The following is a 22,102-nucleotide window of genomic DNA, read 5'->3' on the forward strand; positions in this document are numbered from 1 at the left end:
CACACACACAAATACAACAGTGAAATTCTCTTGAGTAATTGTGTTTGCCGATGTTCTGTGTATTTTCAAGTGTGTGTATTTGTCGTACTAAGACCTGTATTGAAGGTCGTGGTCATGATTGTTTTTCTACGTTTGTATTAAGAATTCACGTTCCCGTAAACGTATATATATACGTGTGTTTTTTCACTCACAAATTCCGTGATGTAGAGACAAATGTCCACATGTAAATAGCCTTCAGTCGCGTTGCTTTGTCCTGCAAATCAAGACATTGATCTCGGTGCTGAAGTTGTCGGGGCCATCAGCTCACGTCTCACACTTCATCACTATTTTTATGCTGAAATTTATAATGGGCAAATTACACGGCAGTGGAGGTGGCGCGCAACACAACAGCTTAGTGGGTCATTTTGCTCCCCTCCTATTAAGATTTCTTGTGAGATTACTAATAGACACATCTGCGTCATCTTGAGGACTTTGACTCGTGTAATATATATCCTTTACAGTAGGATAGGTAACAATGTTATTCTGTTGAGCAGACCACATACTAGAAGGTGAAGGGACGACGACGTTTCGGTCCGTCCTGGACCATTCTCAAGTCGTTTGTCTTGAGAATGTATAAATCACATTTTATGTGATTTATCTAACCTATGGTTAGCCTTTCTAATCATAGGTTATCCAATGTGCTGACTCTCGATCTATTTTCCTCTGCAATATCTACTACATATATTTCTCTCTAACCCACATACACACACACACACATACACACACACACACACACACACACACACACACACACACACACACACACACACACACACACACACACACACACACACACACACACACAGGATATTCCCTCTGAAGGATGCAGTTCGTAGTAGCTGTCTTATTTCCCAGTACCTGGTTACTGCTAGGTAAATAGTACAACAAATGAAACAAACTCTGACTATTTTTTTGTCTGCCTCGGTTGTGAATCGTGTCCGGGCCCTTAGGACTACGACTCCTGATCGCTGTCCACTAGGCCGCGCGTGCGTGTGTGTTCTCAACTATTTGTGCTTGCGGGGGTTGAGCTTTGGCTCTTTGGTCCCGCCGTGTACTCACCTAATTGTTAACAGAGGGTGTGTGTGTGTGTGTGTGTGTGTGTGTGTGTGTGTGTGTGTGTGTGTGTGATCCTGACTTATCACGCATATTGATTGCAACGGAAACAAATATCACTTAACACTTTTCTTTCTCTCTTCCCCCATTCACGAAATAGAGAGGGGGAAAGGGAGATAAAAAGGGACAATATATTTATGATATAGGGGGCTAATAAATACGAATAGAGCGGCAGTAAGCGAGAGAAGAGCCGAGAAAAAAGTTCTCTTGCCTGCGTAAATGTTAGTCAGACAAACATTACCTCTTTTCCCCTAGTGGAATAAAAAAAAAGACTTGGTTATTACATAAAAGAGGATCATCCCAGTGAAGTCGACTCTGCTCACGTGCAATAATGTACATAACCAACTCTTTTTAATGATTAAGAGGAGATATAAACCTATTTAAAAAGGCCCTCTTCGAAATATGTTAAATAATCTACATATGTACAGATGTGACTTTTTAATTCTTAGTCTTAACCTGAAATAGCTTGAGCCATCACTAATATTCCGATTATCTAATCTCTTCCAAATCATAATCTCATTGAAGGGAAGGGAACTATAATGGCTTGGTGCTTTACCCCTGAGACTAACACTTGGAAGGGGTCAGGATAAGGATTTGGGATGGGACGGGGGAGGGAAGGAATGGTGCCCAACCACTTGTGGACGGTCGGGGATTGAACGCCGACCTGCATGAAGCAAGACCGTCGCTCTGTCTTGCAGACCAATTGGTTGAGTAATTGCACATTGAGTGGTGGTATTATTCTATCACCGTGATATTTTACTTAATATTATATTTGATGTATTTTATTGATATTTAGACCTTTTACTTTTTTGTGTGTATATATGAGTTTATCTGGTAATATATTACCATAAGAAAAGAATATAGTGTTATTCTTTACCGGGTATCTTGGTCAGGTGGCCTTGTTCTACCCCCCCCCCCCCTTCTTCCCCATTCGTATCCGGCAATGTCTCCCATTTCTTTCATATCTCCCATCTTTATTCCCCCACGCCTCTTACCCTCCGCATGCATCCCACTAACCAAACCTTCCTAGCGTCACACTAACCAAAGCTTCTTAGCATCCCACTAACCAAAGCTTCCTAGCATCCCAGTAACCCAAACATACTAACACGACATAAACACAGGATTCAAACCACAGTCATCATGAACATTATGATCTCAATCAAAACCATATATATCACCATTAAATAATCACCATTCCTTCACTATCACCAATATTATTTTCATTTCTGATCAAATCACTGTAGCCACGAGATAGTGGGCCATTAGAGGAGTGACCGCCATATTACTCTGTGTGTGGGGCTGCGAGTTACTTAATGAATATAAACATGAGTTGCTGGCCATTCTTGCTGAATGCAATCGCACCTACGTCGGAAATTGAAAATGAATGCTAATGTAATGCCCAGTGCCTGAGGGTTGCATTGTAGCGCAGGTTCTATATTAAAGCCAGTGAATCGGGCCTCGTGGTGGTGGTGGTGGGGTGGTTGGTCAGTGGGGAAGGAGCAATTTAGGAGTAATTATTCAATTCTTAGTTGTAATCAAGAATGTTGAATCATTAAGAGCTAATAAGGGGGTCGGGTGTTGTGTGGTTATTCTCCTCAGCGTATTAAATTTTCAAATAATATTACCAAGGAATATGTTAATGATATATAATGATATATAATAATATGGAAAAGGTGATTACTATATCAAATTTTTTAAGTGATAATGAATATTGTGTTTTAAAGGTTTCAAAAAGTGATTGGAGAGTTTATTGATCAGCATTAATGACTTGCTAGAAAAGTTTAAATGTGTATTGAGTGTTACACAGATTGTTAGCTGAGAGTTGCTGCTCTTCATTGTTGTGTTAAGGTCATCTTGAGGTTATCTTGAGATGATTTCCGGGCTTTAGTGTCCCCGCGGCCCGGTCCTCGATCAGGCCTCCACCCCCAGGAAGCAGCCCGTGACAGCTGACTAACACCCAGGTACCTATTTTACTGCTAGGTAACAGGGGCATAGGGCGAAAGAAGCTCTGCCCATTGTTTCTCTCCGGCGCCTGGGATCGAACCCAGGACCACAGGATCACAAGTCCAGCGTGCTGTCCGCTCGGCCGACCGGCTCCCATCAGTAGGTTAAGATTATATTTAGTTAAGAGTAGACGATTATTCGACTATATGTGCATCAACATTTACGTCTTGAAATAAGGCTGTATATTAAATGTTGGTAAACACCTGTCTCCCAAGTGACAGGTGTTTACCTGTCACTTGGGAGACAGGTGAAAACAAACTTCGAATACAAACAAGAACACATTCAAGGTCAAATGAAACAAAAGGCGACTATATAAAATTGAATCCAAGTTAGCATAAATTATTTTACAAAGAAAAGCCTACGTCTGGAATGGGTTTTTCATGGATTCTGAGAGCTACTTAAACAGTGACAGAGAAGAGAAGGGAAGTAACATGGGAAGTACCGAGCCATTATGACTATATAGCACTGGGAAGGGGTCAGGATATGGATTTGAGATGAGACTGAGGGGGAAAAATGGTGACTATATAGCACTGGGAAGGGGTCAGGATATGGATTTGAGATGAGACTGAGGGGGAAAAATGGTGCCCAACCCCTTATGGACGGTCTGGGATTGAACGTCGACCTGCATGAAGCGAGACCGTCGCTCTACCGTCCAAGTAGTTGGACAGAGAAGTGTGATGCCGTATGTGGGTATAATCTCGGTAAGCCTCTGGCCACAACGAAATAAAATGAGACAGAGAGTGGTAAAAAATATTGAAGAATTAAAGAATTCTTCAATTCTGAAGAATTGAAGAATTCCAACAGTAATTGAAGAGCATTTGCCCCAACTGACCTAAATGAAGGTTTCAAAATACGGATAATTTTTTTTTTTTTTGCAAATGATTTTCTTAAAAAAAATCGACTCCCTTAAGTTGTTAATCAATAATTGGTTACACGGCTACAGCTTCGCGAATCTTATGACCTAACCTCGCCATGCATAATGCATTTCCGACGGTATAGTACACTGATATACCTATATCATTTCCGACGATATAGTAATATTCCCAACGAAAGTACAGCGGATATAGTACAGCTTCGTTATAGCTTCGTTACAGTACAGCACAGTACAGTACGTCACTTCGAAAGTACAGCTTCGTTACAGCCGGTAAAGACAGTATGGCATAATCTTGGTCAACTTCACTCTCAAGTTAGCGAGTGATAGTGAGGTTTAGTGATAGCGAGTGATAGTGAGGTTTGCGAGTGATAGAGCGAGAGATAGTGATAGATAGGAGGCGTCAACACAACCAAACTATACATTCAACAAGCTGCTTTAGTTATCTTTCCAAAATTTACATTAATTTTTAACGTGCTGTTGTTGAGTGTAGAACTTAGAACACAAACAAGTCTCTGCAACTTGTGGAGGAAGTTGACCTGCATTTTTAGGTTGCTCGTTTTTTTAAGGCCAATTACGAGTCAGATTTTGTAACCAGTCTTAGAGTTTACTCCAGAGGCAACTATCTGTGAGTGACTACCTCCATAGGATAGAAAAACGTTCCTGAATCAACCTGTCCTCTTAAAAAGAACGTCGCTTTTGGCCGTTTGCCTCTATGGCCGAATATGGACGTAATTTAAAAATGGGAAAAAAATGAAAATAAAATTGGGATTTTTTTTTTCAACAACAGTAAGTTAAGGGTCCTGTGATAGGTTAGGTGGGCAGGAAATTCTCATAAAGTTTCAAAACGGTATGAAAAACTTTAATGGAAAGTTTCCTCTTCTAAGCTTGCCGAGAAAGCCAGACGACTCAAACAGGAAACGGAACAGTACGTCACTTTTGTAAGTCGATTTCATTTCAAATTACGTCCAAATTTGGCCATAGCGCCGCGCATACGGGCCAAAAGTGACGTTATTTTTAAGAGGACGGGTTGCCTGAATAACAGAGAAGTTATTTTTGTGTACATTATATCATAGTTACTAATAAAAGAACACCATTCATGCTCTTTCTCTTTCCACTTAGGCTGAGAGTTGAGAAAATCACAAGTGGGAGTGTTGCGTGACGTCCTCTCCCAACGACGTGTGAGCCGCTGCATCTGGGAGCATCAGAAGTGAAGATGGTTCCCTCAGAAAACGTCTGAACAGGTAGGAGACCCATCCCCTACCCCTATTCCCCCACCTCATCCCCTTCCATCCTCTCCCCCCTTCCCCTAGGAAGTAAAATAGTCACTATTATGATTGCTGAAGGGGTTGTAGGGGAAAATGGGTGTCACCATCAGTAAAAGGAGCACCATAGCGGATGTATAGTGTCTCTTTATTGAATGATAAAGAGCCCTTAAAGACCGTATGGCCACCCCCCACCCCTCCCTCCCCCTTCATATTCACCCTGTGAATATGAAGGGATAAAGTGAGGGGGGGGGGGAAGGTGAGGGAGCCTGGGGGGGGGATATTCAGACTCCGGGGACTGAATAAGAAGGACTCGAGCATCTGGGAAGTGAATGGCAGAAGCCTTACCAGGTTCTCAGTGATGAGATGCGTCAGAAAAGGAGAAGAAAAAGACCTCTGGAGAGAAGAGGTGATTGCGTGGTAGAAGACCACGATCATCAGACCACCCTGGCACGGTGAAGCTGAGAGGGGAACGCCAGGAAGAAGACATGACTTGTCATATGGGGGAAAAATCATGATAAATTCGTACTGAAATAAACATTTACTGTCTACAATTAACGTAAAGGGAGCCTTTTAAATGTTGTGCTGTATCAATGTACAATTGGGCAGTCATTAACGCTAATGACTACCAGTCCTGGTGCTGAATGACAGCATTGAATGACCACCATTATATGGTCACTCATGGAGATATAAATCTATATCAGCTCTGGGTATGGCCCTGCCAGAGCCGAGTGGCTGGCACTCCCAGAGCCGAGTGCCTGGCACTCCCAGAGCTGAGTGGCTGGCCCTGCCAGAGCCGAGTGGCTGGCCCTCTCAGAGCTGAGTGGCTGGCACTCCCAGAGCTGAGTGGCTGGCACTCTCAGAGCTGAGTGGCTGGCCCTCCCAGAGCCGAGTGGCTGGCCCTCCCAGAGCCGAGTGGCTGGCCCTCCCAGAGCCGAGTGGCTGGCCCTCTCAGAGCTGAGTGACTGGCCCTCTCAGAGCTGAGTGGCTGGCACTCCCAGAGCTGAGTGGCTGGCACTCCCAGAGCTGAGTGGCTGGCCCTCCCAGAGCCGAGTGCCTGGCCCTCCCAGAGCCGAGTGCCTGGCCCTCCCAGAGCCGAGTGACTGGCCCTCCCAGAACCGAGTGACTGGCACTCCCAGTGCCGAGTAGCTGGCCCTCTCAGAGCCGAGTGACTGGCCCTCTCAGAGCCGAGTGACTGGCCCTCTCAGAGCCGAGTGCCTGGCCATTCCACACCTGGAATGACTACCCATCCCGGCTCTGAATGAGCACCTCACACTGCAGAACTAAATGCAGATTCTCGTAAAGAAAAACCAAATGTGCCAGGTGCACAAACCTATACTTCACAACACACAAATATCTCGGGTAAAGCAGCGGTCCACAGATTAACCTTTACATCTCGCGTTACACCGAACCACCTCCGTCTCCCCCCCCCCCTCCCCACCTCACTACCCTACCAACTTCCCCCTCTCTCGATCTACTCTCCCCCCCCCTCCCCACCTCACTACCCTACCAACTTCCCCCTCTCTCGATCTACTCTCCCCCCCCCTCCCCATCTCACTACCCTACCAACTTCCCCCTCCCCACCTCACTACCATACCAACTTCCCCCTCTCTCGATCTATTCTCCCCCCCCCCCTCCCCACCTCACTACCCAACCAACTTCCCCCTCTCTCGATCTACTTTCCCCCCCTCCCCATCTCACTACCCTACCAACTTCCCCCTCTCTCGATCTACTCTCCCCCCACCTCCCCACCTCACTACCCTACCAACTTCCCCCTCTCTCGATCTACTCTCCCCCCCCCTCCCCACCTCACTACCCTACCAACTTCCCCCTCTCTCGGTCTACTCTCCCCCCCCCTCCCCACCTCACTACCCTACCAACTTCCCCCTCTCTCGATCTACTCTCCCCCCCCTCCCCACCTCACTACCCTACCAACTTCCCCCTCTCTCGGTCTACTCTCCCCCCCCCCTCCCCACCTCACTACCCTACCAACTTCCCCCTCTCGCGGTCTACTCTCCCCCCCCCCCTCACCATCTATTAATTCCACCCCTCATGCGTAAATCAACCAAAGTCTCTCATAAAGGAGGGCTGAAGTATGGGTACACAGCTCATAACTCACAATTATCTCATAAAAAGCTTAGACTGTAAGGGGTCATTTCAGGAGGCCAGGAGACTTTTGGGGAGGAAGGAGATGGTAAAGAGAAGGGAAAGAGAGAGGAGGGAAAGGAAAAAATGAGATGTATAAGAACGGGAAAGGGGGATAAGGAGAGACTTAGTGTGGAGAGATCTTTCTCTTGCTCCAATGTTTTGACTTTTAGTTAATTTGAACTGTTTTTTATAAACTTTGGGAGTTCATCAGATATATGTAATATTATAAGTATTATAAGAGGGGAGAGAGCATAAAATGAAAATTATGACACATCAGTGTTACAGGTGTAATACTGAAGGCATTAGTATATAGTTGTTCACATGTTAGCACATCACAATGTGTGTGTGTGTACTCACCTATTTGTACTCACCTATTTGTGTTTGCGGGGGTTGAGCTTTGGCTCTTTGGTCCCGCCTCTCAACTGTCAATCAACTGGTGTACAGATTCCTGAGCCTACTGGGCTCTATCATATCTACATTTAAAACTGTGTATGGAGTCAGCCTCCACCACATCACTGCCTAGTGCATTCCATCCGTTAACTACTCTGACACTGAAAAAGTTCCTTCTAACGTCTCTGTGGCTCATGTGGGTACTCAGTTTCCACCTGTGTCCCCTTGTTCGCGTCCCACCAGTGTTGAATAGTTTATCCTTGTTTACCCGGTCGATTCCTCTGAGGATTTTGTAGGTTGTGATCATGTCTCCCCTTACTCTTCTGTCTTCCAGTGTCGTAAGGTGCATTTCCCGCAGCCTTTCCTCGTAACCTATGCCTCTTAGTTCTGGGACTAGTCTAGTGGCATACCTTTGAACTTTTTCCAGCTTCGTCTTGTGCTTGACAAGGTACGGGCTCCATGCTGGGGCCGCATACTCCAGGATTGGTCTTACATATGCTGTGTACAAGATTCTGAATGATTCCTTAGTGTGTGTGTGTGTGTGTGTGTGTGTGTGTGTGTGTGTGTGTGTGTGTGTGTGTGTGTGTGTGTGTGTGTGTGTGTGTGTGTGTGTGTGTCAAGGACTGTAGGAGTACAATCAAGGTTTAAACTCTATATCAAAAGAGACTCCGCTCGTCATTCACGCCTGTCTGAATCTCACGAGTGTACGCTATGGTAAAAAGACGTGATAAAAAAAGGTCTTTGACGACAGATGCGAGAGCTTTGTCCCAGATGCGATCATCATCATCATCCTCATCATCATCACCATCATCATCACCATCAGCTCTCTCTATCTCGTCTTGCGTGGCTAATGAGCCAGGACCAATGGCTCTTTTTATTTTGATATCGATTCCTCGCCTCTAGAGTCTCTTCTGGTACTCTTTTTTCTCCAGGAGTGAATGTTTATGTTTAATGTGATCTCTCTCTCTCTCTCTCTCTCTCTCTCTCTCTCTCTCTCTCTCTCTCTCTCTCTCTCTCTCTCTCTCACTCATTTTCTCCTCTCTCTCTCTCTCTCTCTCTCTCTCTCTCTCTCTCTCTCTCTCTCTCTCTCTCTCTCTCTCTCTCTCTCTCTCTTTCTCTCTCTCTCTCTCTCTCTCTCTCTCTCTCTCTCTCTCTCTCTCTCTCTCTCTCTCTCTCTCTCTCTCTCTCTCTCTCTCTCTCTCTCTCTCTTTTTTTTTTGTCACTTTCTCCTTTCACTTACGTCTCTCTCACTTTCTACTTTCAGTTTGTCCTTTCTCTCCCTTTTCTCTCTCCCTTTTCTCGTGTTTCTCCCCTTTTTCTCGTGTTTCTCCTCCTCTTCTCTCTCTACTCTTCTCTCCCTTCCTCTTTCTTCCTCTCTTTCTTAAGGGAAATAAAACAAAAACTTTTGACTTAAGGTTTATATATCTGGGACGAGATGTATTTGGAAACTTTTTTTATTAGATTCCTTATTTATATTCGTTAAGACTTTAATTACATTAAAGCAGGAGAAGCGTGGATTATTTAGATCCCAATCTTTCTTCAACTCCATCTCGTTCCTCGACTTTCTGACTCCAGGAGGCTGTCTTGTGCTTCTTGATTCACTCCCCTGTTGTGTGTACTTGTCGTCCAGATGCTCTGATGGCCTTGTATCATTTATATTATTATTGTTGCTATTGTTATTAGTGTTAGTATTGAGAAAATCAATTTGGAGCCATTCGGAGGATTTTGGACCTATAACCTTGGTTCGCCCAAGCGTACGCCTTGAACCACTGAATCATTGGTATGTTAAAAAATAATGTGACTTGGGGTTATATTGTAGCCATTTAGGACTAGGGTGGGAACCGAGGGATCGAGTCGATACCAAATCAAGGTTTGATACATTACGCGCGTACACTCTGATGTGGCGTAGTGCTGCTACCAAACGCGACGGCCGCCTGAATCAAACTTTTGTCTTCTTTCCTAATGATTCTAGAGTCATGGGAGAGGATTCTGGATGAGTGAGAACCTTCAGTGTTTACATTGGTCATGCCTCTAGCTGCAACACAGCTGTACTCCCAAAACAAAGGGTTAAAATAGACCATATGACGATTAGTAAACACAGCTTTTCGTGTGGCAGTCGTCACTACAATGATTCTTGTTCTTAATTCCTGTTCCACCAGAATTCTTCTCAGCAGGCGTTCGTTCAGTGGTCGGCCAAATTAAGAAGCCACTGATTGGTGAAATTCAGATAGCACCTCTGATGTATGAGGCTATGAATTCCTGCTTTTAATAATATTTACAAAATATCGAGCAAGTATAGTGATAATAACTCACGATTCACTCAATTCGCCAGAGGTATTAAAGCATATTTAAAACTGTGTAATGCTATCCTCTCTCTCTGGCATCATGGACATTTCAAAAATAAATTTGTATTCGCAAACGCGTGAGAATTATTACGCTATTTCGTCCAAAAATTAGTTTTTAAGAAATTTAATGTTTTTGAGATTCACTGCACACAATGGTATCTCCGTGTGTTAGTGGGCGTCTCTTGGAAGTAACGTCGAGTTAAAACCATTAGTTAATGAGAGTATGTAACTTACCTCGTTGTTTCCTTATTAGATCATTAGTTGTGGGGAGTTGTGTTACGGTTGATGTCGCAGATGATGCCACAGGGGATGTCAGAGGTGGTGGTGTCACAGGAGATGTCAGAGGTGGTGGTGTCACAGGAGGTGTCAAAGGTGGTGGTGTCACAGATGTCAGAGGTGGTGATGTCACAGGAGGTGTCAGAGGCGGTGTTGGCAGCGAAGCAGGCGTGTCAGACCCAACATTATAAACTCCCCAACTGATGGTGGCTGGCCACATGCTTGCCCTTATTACTTGGTTCCTGGGACCACGAGCCGGCTCCACTAATTATAAATTACATAATATTAATAAGACGCACACGTCACTGGGATTGAGAGGCGGGTCCATAAGTTCATGGGACCCACCGAGTATCTCATGTCCTGGACGTGAGCTAATCATGTAGAGGACATGAGCTAATCATGTCGAGGACATGAATACAAACCTTCTAACCTGAAGATACCCAGAACTTCTATCTAGCGATAGAATCCGTAGAATATATACATATATATTTAATGTTTTCAAGGATACTTTCGATCCGTGGATTACAAAGGCATTTTTATCCTATATCCTCTTCTTAAGACGCCTAACTAATTAGATTAGATGGGATTTTTAGATACAAGAACATGGGTTATCTTATGTCATTATTGCTAGGGAGACGTCATAACATACGTAAGACATTTAATACATGTTAGAAACCAGTGATGATATTTCCCTTCGTTCTGGATCTTGAGAGAATGTACCGGAGGAATGAATGAATCTTGAGAGAGCTGAGAGAATGTACCGGGGAGGGCCGATACGTAGAGTAACTTGCATCTCAATATGTGTGTGTGTGTGCAGGCGTTGAGTCACAATAACGTGGCTAAAGTATGTTGACCAGACCACACACACTACAAGGTGAAGGGACGACGACGTTTCGGTCCGTCCTGGACCATTCTCGAGATTGTCGATTCTCTCTTTGACATTCGACTTGAGAATGGTCCAGGACGGACCGAAACGTCGTCGTTCCTTCACCTTCTAGTGTGTGGTTTGGTCAACATGTGTGTATGTGTGTAGGTTAGGCTCTTCCAGTCATTTTATAGTGACTTATTCTTTGTGCCAAGATGATGAGTAGATTATTTTTAGATTATGTATCGTCTGTAATAGCTTTATAAAGCCAGAGCTACACTGGGATAGTGTCTGTTGATTATTAACTCACTCTTTTGGCATACTTTATTATTAACTCTTTTGGCATACTTTATTATTAACTATTTTGGCATACTTTATTATTAATCTTTGCTGCATCAGATTTTTCTTGTATTGAAACGAGATTCACACACTCAGTTGTATCTTGTCTTCTGTTCCATTGCCTCGCACCAGAACAATGGAACAGAAGACTTTTGTACATGTTTTGAGGATGGACTATGTCGATTGACTGACCGCACCCCATCCTCTGGCTCTGCCCATCTTAGATAATGTCGTCTCCAAAGATGAATGCGTACATTTTTCAGAGTTTCAAATAATCTGCGTTTTCTCAAATTCAAATTCTATTATTTTATTTTATATTTATAATTAGGCCTTAGGGTTGTTTAGGTATATTGATTCTGCTTACACTCATTTGTGAATGCAATACGACTTAGATATGTGCGCTCCTAATACAGAAAGTGAGCAAAGCACTGATGAAAGTTCTAAGATAATTAGTTGTGTCATGCGCATAAATGTATTAATTATAGTAGTCTGATGGCTTGACAAGCCTTTGACTAATCTTTAGAGAATGATCAGTTGACAGCATTCAGTGATGGCTCTCAGGAAAGCAGATAAGTGTTGAAACAGAAGATAGACCCTACATAAGCTAAGCCTTCGTTCAATAAATAATTCCTTCTTAGCATTGTAACAATCAGCCAAGCACACGACGCAACTACGACGTTATTACAACATTAGATCAAGTTTTAACACCTAACAAGTTGTAACAACCAAGATACCAAGTTGTAACAAACGTTCTAATACGTCAAAAAAAAACTTGTAATAAAGTTGTTACATCTTGTTATAAGTTGTAAGAAGCGGAAATTAGGGACAGTTACGTTGTGTGTTGGCAGAGAACAACTTAGTCTTCTCGAGATGAACTTTGTAACTACTTCTCCTAGACTGAGAAGTTTGTGTAACATGTGCATACTTCTCTTACACTGTGTGTGTTGTTAATGCTTAAAGTCCGAGTTCTAACGAATCTGTCCTTCGCTGCAAACTCGGCAAACGAATCTAGGCGCCAGTAAATTGGTCAAAGAACGCAATACAAAGCCTTGGGTTCCACAGTGTCTCTCTAGAACCACTCAGCGCTGGAGCAGCTGTTGGGGTAAATGGTCCTAGATGACAGGGAAGAGTAGCGGGAGCTCCGGTATTACCCAACCCTGCCGAGATGTATTAAGCTTTATATGCAGCGCTCTGACAAGAAGTCCCTGAATTTAGCATCTCTCAATTCAGATTTATTATTCGTTTCTTCATGCCATTCTTCCAGTATGGAGAAACTGGAAGGCTGTAGTAATGCAGTTATGTAGTAATGCAGTTATTCAGTTATTCACTTGATAATTCGTACATATATTTATTAATATGGTTGTTCATAAATCAGTCAATTCAATTGTTTATATAAATATCATTACATTTGTCCATATCATTCACCGGGGTTCTATTAGACTCGAACCACGGACCCCTCGAGGGTAAGGCAGAGGTTCTATCCACTCAGCTATCCATATATCCACCTCTTTATTCACCAATCTCCCGGTTTGGTGCCTTCTATTGATATTTACTTTATTAACCAATCAAATTAATACATCCGCTCACCCATTCATTAACCAATTCTTTCATCTATTGACTCACACAACCATTACGAACCGGTCTATCGACCCAACCATCACACTCGTTGCAATAGATAATACAACATTGTGAAAGTGGATCATTTAATTTAAAAAAAATCAGAGTATAGCTGCATACCTGATTTTTACCTGATCAACCAGGCTGTGACTCATACGTCAGGCTGCGAGCAGCCGCGTCTAACAGCCTGGTTGATCAGTCCAGCAACCAGGAGGCCTGGTCGACGACCGGGCCGCGGGGACACTAAGCCCCGGAAGCACCTCAAGGTAGCATTATTTGAATGAACAGAACTCTGCGGAAAAACACTGACTGGTTTCGCCTATTTAGCAATATTTTCATAGTCGACGATTGGTTAACTTTCAATGATCTGACGACGATTCGCCTTCATGATGTACAGGTGAATGGTGCATCATTAGAAATAAAACGCTTGTTTATATTTATGGGCGAGATAGATGAGAGAACTACGAAAGAGAGACGAGGCAAGACAATGATAAAAAGAGAAGCAGAGATGGACTGAGAGCAAGACAATGAGAGAGACAGAGAAGCGGAAAGGGACAGAAAGACATTGAAAGAAGCACAGAGTGAGACGGAAGAAAATATTGTGAGGGAGAAGCAAAGACAGCGACAATAGCAAGACAATGAGAGAGAAGCAGAAAGAAAGAGAGAGAACAAGATAACTAGAACTAGAAACCGAGAGAGAAACCGGGAGCTACAGAAGAGTGATAAGTATAACATGAACAAATCCACATGGGCCGTGAAGAGGGTTCGAACAAGTTCGAACCCTTGTGGATTTGTTCATTTGATCACAGCAGTGGATTTGTTCATTAGATGCATCACGCTATTGTGATTTCTGTGTGTAGTGTAGTGTAAGTATAACATATTCATCCTCAAATCACTAAAAACACGTCACGTAATCCACACGAAGCCATTTACAAGACAAAAACCCAGCTCAAACGCAAATAGATCACTATGAAAAAACTTTATCTTTCATTACACGTTGAAAACACTTGCTGAGTGGAAGACGAAAACAGAACCACCTGCTCTAAGATTAAGGCAAAGATATTACAAGACTTTAATGAAATGGAAATGGGTTAGCGAAGCGTGAGGACATGCTCGCATATGTAATACTCAAAGGAAGATATAAAAGGAATGTTAATTACCAGCTAGAGCAACAGCAGCAGCATGACGAGCCAGCAGCAGCATAGCTGATAGCATAACAGAATAGCATTGGTCACCAAAACAGCAGGAAGATTATATTAATAGCAAGATCAATATCAGTTGTTGCTATTAGTACTGAAGTCATAGCAAAAGCAAACTCAGCTGCAGCAATAATGACTATGGCACCATTAGCTGCAGTAGTCATATCAAAAGCCCCATCAGCAGCATTAGACCAACCAGTAGTTGCAGAATTAACAGCATTAGGAGCAGTATTAGTTACATTACCGCCAGGAACAACCTCGATAGTAGTTGCAATAGTAGCAATTGCAACTTGCAATTACTATCTTTTACTTAATATTTATAATAAACAGTAAACATTATAATTTATAATAAACAGTAGATGAACATCAGTTGAAGCATTAAAAGATAGATGGGGAGGGCAGGATAGGGCAGCATACTCTAAAACTGGTCTCACGTAAATAGTGAACATCGATCTAAACAGCTCCCTATTTAGGTCCCTGAGTGATGTGTTACTAGTTAAGAGTAGATGTTATCCTATGATATCCTATGTTAAGATGATGTTATCCTATGATATCCTATGTTAAGATGATGTTATCCTATTTATAAGAGGTTTCGAAGTCTAGTCTTATGTTCACTTCCAGATTGTTTCTCTAGTTTTTCAAGGGAGTTTCCACTCACTCTGCAGCGCCCATTTGGTATCAATTTCCCATTTCCATTACCTTACACTTGCTGGTGTTGAAATCGCGCGTGTGTGTATTCAACTAGAGGTACTCACCTAGTTGTGCTTACAGGGGTTGAGCTCTGGCTCTCGCCTCTCAACTGTCAATCAACTGTCTGCCGGTAATGTGTGTGTGTGTGTGTGTGTGTGTGTGTGTGTGTGTGTGTGTGTGTGTGTGTGTGTGTGTGTGTGTGTGTGTGTGAGTGTGTGTGCTTACCTATTTTTATTAACCTGATTTTGCCTTCAGAATCGAAGAGTTAGTTCTTTGAGCACGCATTTCTAACCGTCGGTTTTCTAACGTACAGACTCCTAATCTGATATCTCTACTGTATTCTCGTATGTCTGCTATTGTATAAAAGTGATTGTGTTGCCCTGAAATGTTACATCACTGTTCAATGCCCTAAAATGTTATGGTGTGTTATATGTTCTATATCACAGTGTGTTTATATTCCCATAACCTCCAATATTACCAGTATAACTGGCTTGTTATATGTACTGTTATGATCTCAGCCTGCAGGAGAAACGAGTCTCCCTTCTTGAGAGTTATTCAGCAAGCCTGACCTAACTAGAAGGTCTAGCAAGTATTGAGGTGATAACGCAGATGTAAAATAGTTGGTTGGATATGTGTAACAGTTTGAGATTATGGGCAATGCAGAAGAAAATAGATAAATGACTGGCTAGGAGATGTGGACATTTTGCTGGAGGCGTGAGGCTCGCTTCTGGAAGGGCTTTGACCTCACTTGAGTGCCAGACATCGCAGGGGGAAGCCGCGCTCCGTTGAGCTCCCGTCAGAAGGGAACCCCTAGTGATATATCTCTAAGAGAAGAGAAGTGTGCAGACGTGCCAGCTGTGGAATCGAGCTGGGGACGTGTGGTCTCAAGTCGTGGACGATAATTAGTGAATATTAAGCCGCCCGGAGGCATTATTGGGGGGCCGTGGGAGCGCCCTGACCAGACGCCGTCAGAGGGAAAGCGCCCTCGACCAATTAATCTGTGGTAAGCACGATATACGCCAGTTCATAGTGATCACTTGTAGTTGGTCGTGTGCCCAGCGACAGTAGCAATGTTTATTTATAAGTTAGACGTGTTTTAATAAGGCAGAAAGCCTGAAATAAGAGAGTGGAGAGGGAGGAACACGGAGCGACGTCCACCCCCTCTGAGCGCTGGCGGACGACTGAGGGAGCCTGGCTCCGGATGGAGGAAGACCCTCCCAGCGAGTGAGGACCGCCGCCAGGCGAGGTGGAGTATGGACCCGCCCAAAACGGGGGAGTCCACTCTCACTGTATGTAGAGGACAGATAGAGGTTTGAGGCAAGCATATTGTGTGGTTATTTTTGTTTATGTGTTAAAGGGGAACATTTTATTGGAACGTCGATGGGTTGCAGGTTTGTCTTTGGGGAAGAAGTTGCTGAGAACTTCGAAGCCAGCAGATGATGTAGCTGATGAGACTCCAAGGTAGTGGAGCAGAGGACCTCGAGCTGTGAGGAGAAGCAGCAGTGAAGAGGAGTGTCACGTGCTTCTGTAGAGGTGGTGTAGCAGCCAAGAGAGCTGTGGAAGAACCTAACAGAAGGGTGAAGCACCGTAGTTGCACAAGGAAACTTCATGATAGCAGCCTGGAGGAGCTGCAGAGGATCCTGGTAGTGAAGCCCGGAAGAACCTAAGGATATTAGGGTTGTGAACTTCTAGAGGTGGAAGGGGAAGTTCTGGTGGATTACTTGTAGGGAGTTGATAGTGTTTGGTTGTCAGTAGCGTGCAAGACGCAGTGAGAGGTGAGTGACTGTTGGCATTCTTATGTCAAGGAGTTTTTATACTGAAGTTTAGAGTTGCAGTCGTAGGTTTGATTACCTACAGATGTATGTGCTCGAGGACTGACAGTGATCGATTAATCATTGTTGTGTATCGATGAACATTTATACTGATATATGTTATTGCATTCAAATGCTGGTATTCTATATATACATTATCTTGCTGATAGTGCAACAGTGTATGTAGGCTTGACCAACTTGAGGAGGTTAATAGTATCAGGTGGTGAACCAGGAGATAGGATACCACTGGATAAGCTGATAATAGAGTTCTGATGGTATTGGAGTGCAACCTGATTGTGATATTATAGAGTATAGGATTCATTATTATTATATGTGTGTATGTATCGTGTATGTGCTTTGTTCAGTAAATGTGTCACAATTTGCTGGTGTTTGCCCTTGTCCTAGTGAGGCTTCCCAGGAGGTAGTAACGAAGGAGAGAGAGAGAGAAAGAACCAAGAACCACTGCTCTGGACAGGGTAAAAGGTAATACTAATAAGTCAAAAAGGGATTGAGATCATATCACCTAAGGAGAGAGTGGGGAGTCACAGCGGCTCGAGTGGGTGTGTGCACGTGACAACGAGGCTGAGTGTTGGAGCCGCATCCCCTAAACGTGTGACGTGGAGCCCCTCTCCAAGAGCCAGAAGCGCCTAGTGTGATCTCCTAGTGAAGTGTAAGCACTCTACCGAGTTGTGGGTTGGGTTGTCCATAGAGAAGGATCAACGACGACAACACCAACCAACCCACAGTCTATAAGAGTACTTAATATATAAATTAAATATTGTGTCATTTATATGTATCTGTAAACGATGGATTAATGCTTTTAAATACGTAATATCTCTTTACGTATAAATTTAACAATAATGTTGCATTTATATTTCAATAAACCAAAAGTTTCCAAATTTTCAAGGCATTATTAACGAAAGTTTGCGATGTTGATAGTTTTATTTTTGGAGGTGACGGAATGGGTGGTTTGTTTCACACACACACACACACACACACACACACACACACACACACACACACACACACACACACACACACACACACACATTAAATATTAAGGTTAGTCACACCAGGTCAGTCGATCCTTAATGCTAGATGACTCGCAGTTTCTCACCTATTTAACACCCACCAATGTGGGTGGAACTGTGGATTGGAACTGGGGATTGTGGAACTGGGGATTGGAACTGGGGATTGTGGAACTGGGGATTGGAACTGGGGATTATGGAACTGATTGACAGGCAAACATTTGCACAGACTTTGTTAGTTTTCCGTCCCAACTCCAGCAGGCAACACCCCCCCCCCCTCCCCCCCTCCCCTTGCACTCAACGCAACACCGCCCCTTGCACTCAACGCAACACCGCACGGCAACACTCGGACTTCGAATTTCCTAAAACTCGCAAAAATGAAGGTTTGAAAGCGAGAAGAACTTTCAGAATGGCTAAATAATAGCAAGAAAAAGTGTGTGTGTGTGTGTAATTTTTTCTTTGCGTCATTTTGTCGCCTCGATTACGCTTTTCTGTTAGAGTATGTGTGTGTTTGTGTGTTGTGTGTACTCAAGTATATGTATTATACAATCCCATGTGACCATGTGATTTGGGATTCAGCTCCTGGACTCCATGTAGAGTTGCTTGCCGCTTATTGCGTTGGATTTCACTCACTTGGTTTTTATTGGGAATTCTCATGATGAAATTTTCAATGGAAGAATGCTCTTTTGCCTCTTTTTATAAGTCCATCGGGGCACTCCTCATGCACTAAAAACGTGCTTCTTGCATATCTGTGGCTCATCTTGTACTGTAGAAGTACTTCCTTACATACCTGTGGCTCGTCTTGTACTGTAGAAGTACTTCCTTACATACCTGTGGCTCGTCTTGCACTGTAGAAGGACTTCCTTACATAACTCTGACTCGTCTTGCACTGTAGAAGGACTTCCTTACATACCTGTGGCTCGTCTTGTACTGTAGAAGGACTTCCTTACATAACTCTGACTCGTCTTGCACTGTAGAAGGACTTCCTTACATACCTGTGGCTCGTCTTGCACTGTAGAAGGACTTCCTTACATAACTCTGACTCGTCTTGCACTGTAGAAGGACTTCCTTACATAACTCTGACTCGTCTTGTACTGTAGAAGGACTTCCTTACATACCTGTGGCTCGTCTTGCACTGTAGAAGTACCTCCTTACATACCTGTGGCTCGTCTTGCACTGTAGAAGTACCTCCTTACATACCTGTGGCTCGTCTTGCACTGTAGAAGTACCTCCTTACATACCTGTAAGGAAGCATACCTCTTTATGCTAAAGAAGACTTGCCAACATTACTGTGATTCGTCTGATGTATACAGTTCCCACCCCGTGTCCTCGTCTCCAGTTAAACATTTGTATTTGGGTCACTTTGTTATTGTCTCAAAGAATATTGTATATTATGATCATATTCCCCCTCCTACCAATATATTTTCCAGGGCGGTGTATGCATGTATGTGTGAATGTGTGTATATATCGAATATGACTTCCTTTCAAGATCGAACTATCGAACTATTAAAAAAAATTAAACTGACGCTATTCTCTCGTATAATTTCAAATTTTTATTTAAAATAGTGTATCTAGTTAGCGCCAATCGTCATGTTCATATTCAGTTCATTAAAAAATGACTACATGTATTATTTCTGGAACCACCATGACTTATTGATCTTTGTGTACTCGTGTAATTGTGTACTCATAATTGTGTCTCCGGGGGTTGAGCTCCGTCTCTTAGATCTCGAATGTCGACTGTCAAGCAACTTCATGTGAAGTTCGTGTGAATTTATATATATCATGTGTATTTCGTTGTAATATAAATGATATAAATTATATATATATATATATATATATATATATATATATATATATATATATATATATATATATATATATATATATATATATATATATTTTGGTAGCAGTCTTTCCTGTAGACATATTTTATTAAATATGACCGAAAAAGTAAGATTAATAATTCTAACACGAATTTTCTCAATCTTTCGTACATTATGCTTCACTGTTGGAGGTAAATCAAAAATCACTTCTCCAAAATTCATTTTTATTTCTAGTCTGACGCGACACGGGCGCGTTTCGTAAAACTTATTACATTTTCAAAGACTTCACAAATACACAACTGATTAGAACTTGCGTTTCCCTGATTTTATATCTACATTTGAGTGAGGTGGGAAGGGTGATGTGGCATTACATTTGAGTGAGGTGGGAAGGATGATGTGGCATTAGAGGATATTAATAGGGTATTAAAAGTATCAACACAAGACAGAACACGAAACAATGGATATTGAATACAGCTACAGAAGCACCATACTGTCCCCCGAGCTTAGAGCGGCAGCTAAAAGCCTTCGTGAGAACAAGGAGATAGTTGTCAGGAGAGGTGACAAGTCGCCAATATATGTCATTCTTAAAAAAGACGAATATCTGGCGAAAATGAACATCATACTCTCTGACCAAACTAAGTTCCAAAGGGTAACGAAGGACACTACAGCCGAATTAAAAGCAAAGGTCAACAAACTGATCGAAACTGTGAACGCCAAGAAATCCGGACTCCACCTGCCAAAGATCATTGGGGAATATAAACCTGGATATGCGTATGGAAATGTCAAGACGCACAAGCCTGGAAACCCACTTCGGCCAATCATTAGCCAGATACCCACACCCACGTACAGATTGGCAAAGCGACTCAACGGCCTGCTGACTCCTTATGTTCCTTGCGCCTTCAGCCTGAAGTCTCCAAAGGAATTTGTGGACTTACTGCGGGGCGCACGGGCCACAGGGATAAGAGCCTCGTTGGACGTAGAATCGCTGTTTACCAACGTACCTGTGGACGAGACAATCGGAATGATAGCCGACAGAGTGTATCGTGATCCAGCCTGTACTCCTCTTGACATGCCAGAAAGTATTCTGAGGAAACTACTCCAAGCTTGTACTAAAGAGGCACCCTTCTTGAGCCCGGATGGGCATATGTATAAGCAAGTAGATGGGGTCGCTATGGGTTCTCCCCTAGGTGTCCTGTTTGCAAACTTCTACATGGGTACCATCGAGCAAAAAGTCTTAGTCGACATGAACTTGAAACCGGCCATATACTGCAGGTATGTTGACGACATTTTTACACAGGTACCTGATGTCAGACATCTGCAGGAGCTGAAGGAGGCATTTGAGCAGAGTTCCGTGCTGCGTTTCACTTACGAGACGGAAAAGGATGGGAAGCTGCCTTTTCTAGATGTAACAGTCATGGAAAAGGGCGGAGGTTTCCACACTGCAGTCTACACAAAGGAAACAAACATAGGAATGTGCCTAAATGCCAACAGCGACTGCCCTGACAGGTACAAGAGGAGTGTTGTTAACGCATACGTCGACCGTGCTCTCAGCCACAGCTCAGAATGGAAGCAAGTCGACGAAGAACTCTGTAGGGTAAGGCAGGTTCTAGTCAATAACGGCTTCTCCAATGGTTTCATCGAAGACATCATAAGAAGGAAAGTGAAAAGCCATGCAACCTCCGAAGAGACAACTAACACAACACCTATACCCCCTATTAGACTATTTTACAGGAACTTCTTTTCCACAGCTCATAAAACAGAGGAAAGGGTCCTGAAAGATATTGTTAATAGAAACGTTATCCCTACAGACAAAAATCAGAGGATACAACTGACGATTTACTATAAAACCAGAAAAACGGCCAGCCTACTCATGAGAAACTCTCCAGACACGAAACAGAACGCTTTAAAAGAGACTAACGTCGTCTATGCCTTCAAATGCCCACTTGGGGACTGTAAGCTCCAAAAAACCCAGTATATAGGCAAGACAACAACATCTCTTTCTAGGCGTTTAACGATGCATAAACAACAGGGCTCCATTAAGGAACATATAATCTCTTCCCATAACCAAACCATCGCCAGAGAAATCCTAGTAAACAACACAGAAATCATCGATAGATACAGCGATAGCAGGCGGCTTGACGTTTGCGAGGCACTACACATCAAGAAGTCAACACCAGCAATCAACAGCCAATTATTGCACAACTATATTCTACCCACCTCAAGACTCCGCTCCAATATAGAAGCATCAAGAAATATGGACCAATAGGCTTTCTACAAAC

At 43.1% G+C, this 22,102-nt stretch overlaps 1 protein-coding gene across 1 annotated transcript in view; it reads left to right on the forward strand.

Annotated features, from left to right (window-relative positions):
* LOC138358340 (putative proline-rich protein 21) overlaps nucleotides 1-22,102 on the forward strand; it is a 167,752-nt gene that overhangs the window by 6,766 nt on the left and 138,884 nt on the right. The window lies entirely within an intron of this gene.

Source organism: Procambarus clarkii, chromosome 83 (assembly GCF_040958095.1).
Source record: "Procambarus clarkii isolate CNS0578487 chromosome 83, FALCON_Pclarkii_2.0, whole genome shotgun sequence".
Taxonomy (NCBI): domain Eukaryota; kingdom Metazoa; phylum Arthropoda; class Malacostraca; order Decapoda; family Cambaridae; genus Procambarus; species Procambarus clarkii.